The following is a 2351-nucleotide window of genomic DNA, read 5'->3' as shown; positions in this document are numbered from 1 at the left end:
TCCTGAGTAGCTGGGACTACAGGCACCCGCCACCATGCCCGGCTAATTTTTTTGTAATTTTTAGTAGAGATGGGGTTTCATTGTGTTAGCCAGGATGGTCTCGATCTCTTTACCTCGTGATCTGCCCGCCTCAGCCTCCCAAAGTGCTGGGATTACAGGCGTGAGCCACTGCGCCCGGCCAGCCCTTGAATTCTAACAATGGTTTTTGCCATTTTGTGCTGTGAAATCATGAACAAGTGACTTTGCCACTCTGAGTCTCAGTTTTCCTGTCTGCAGAATGAGGATGTGCCTGCCCACATTGTGGGATGTACCTTACCCATACTGCAGAATTGCTGGGCAATTCAAGTGTGAAATCCTACATGAACATGCTTGCAAAAGTCACAAAGGCCTGGGAAGCAGAGTATCGTCATTGTTATTGGGTGTAACCAGAAATCGGAGAATGATTTAAAATTCACATATGAGACGAATGCCGTTGGATATAAGGTGGAATGTTAGAAATGGAATCTCTGAAGGATGTGGGGAAGTAGAACAGAAAGACAGGAAATGTGGCTTGATTTCCTGCTGGCTGCTGTGAGTTGTACAAATTGCTCTAGTCTGTGTGCTTTGGGTTCCTCATAATAAAATGGAGATCAAAACATCTAACTTGCCAGGTCATTTCCAGATAATAATAGTAATAAATTGGCCAGGTGCAGTGGTTTGCGCCTATAATCCCAGCATTTTGGGATTGAGCTTGAGCCCAGGGGCTTGAGACCAGACCAGACAACATAGTAAGACTTCATCTGTACCAAAAATGCAAAAATTATTCAGGCATGGTGGCGTGTGCCTATAGTCCCAGCTACTTGGGAGGCTGAGGTGGGAGGATCACCTAAGCCCAGGAGGTGGAGGCTACAGTGAGGGGAGATCACACTACTGTATTCCAGCCTGGGCAACAGAGTGAGACTCTGCCTCAAAAAAAATAGTAATAAATACTAATATGTAGTGGACACTTACTGTGTGCTAAGCACTGGTGTTTCATAGACCATGTCTCCTTTATGTGCCACAGAAACCCTAAGAAGTGGGAGTTTATTTCTACTTCCATTTCGCAGATAGGGGCTCACAGAAGTCAACTAACTTGCCCAAGGTCACGCAGTTTTTGAGAGGCTCCCCAATATGTGCTATTTGATCTGCGAAAACTGTTTGTAAGATGTCAAGTTTCCAGTGAAGCTTCAGCGTTGCCAGCAACTGCAAATGCTGGGGACAAGGAGAATACAGAACTGGTGAGCAGTGGGTGGATTAATCTGAGAAGCCTTCCTGGAAGAAGCAGATGTAAAGTCAGGTTCTGAAGTCGATTAAGATTATTGAGTTCCTGGAGGAGGTCTGGAATGGTGACTGACGTGTGTAAGTCAAGGGCATACAGATGGGATTTAAAGATATGGGGCTGGATGGATTGTCCAAGGGACGAATGTGGCTAGAAAAGAAAAGAGGAGGCTGGGCGTGGTGGCTCACACCTGTAATCTCAGCATTTTGGGAGGCCGAGGTGAGAGGATCGCTTGAGCCCAGGAGTTCGAGACCAGCCTGGCCAACATGGTGAAACCGCATCTCTACTAAAGATACAAAAATTAGCCAGACGTGGTGGCAGATGCCTGTAATCCCAGCTACTCAGGAGGCTGACACAGAAGAATCGCTTGAACCTGGGAGGCAGAGTTTGCTCGAAATACTCATTTGCTTGAAATTGGGCCACTGCAGACCAGCCTAACCAACATGGAGAAACCTCGTCTCTACTAAAAATACAAAATTAGCCAGGCGTGGTGGCACATGCCTGTAATCCCAGCTACTTGGGAGGCTAAGGCAAGAGAATCGCTTGTACCCAGGAGGCGGAGGTTGTAGTGAGCCGAGATCGCACCATGGCTCTCCAGCCTGGGCAACAAAAGCAAAACTCCAGCTCAAAAGAAAACAAAAAAAGAGAAGAGGTTGAGAAAAGAGCTTTGGGGTGCTCTAATTTGACAGTGGAGGTGATGAGGGGGAAATACAGGAGGAGAAGCAACCCCAAGTGGGAAAAACATTTCAAGGAGTGAGTGGTAGACCATGGCAAATGCTGATGGTTTTTCGTGTTAGATGTGGCAACAGCAACCTTGATGAGAGCTATTTGGGAGGGAGGTAGGAGTAAAAGCCTGATTGGAGGAGGTTTAACAGAGAATGGGTCTAAGCCCAGTGGCTCATGCCTGTAATCCCAGCATGCTGAGAGGCTGAGGCAGAAGAATCACTTCAGTCTAGGAGTTTAAGATCAGCCTGAGCAACATAGGGAGACCTTATCTCTAAAAAATAAAAATAAATTAGCCAGGCAAGATATTACTCTAAATAGGGAGACCTAA

The sequence above is a fragment of the Mandrillus leucophaeus genome, unplaced genomic scaffold (genome assembly GCF_000951045.1).
Source record: "Mandrillus leucophaeus isolate KB7577 unplaced genomic scaffold, Mleu.le_1.0 Scaffold323, whole genome shotgun sequence".
NCBI classification, from domain to species: Eukaryota; Metazoa; Chordata; class Mammalia; order Primates; family Cercopithecidae; genus Mandrillus; species Mandrillus leucophaeus.
The sequence above is the reverse complement of the archived record's forward strand: the minus strand, read 5'-3'. Positions refer to the sequence as shown.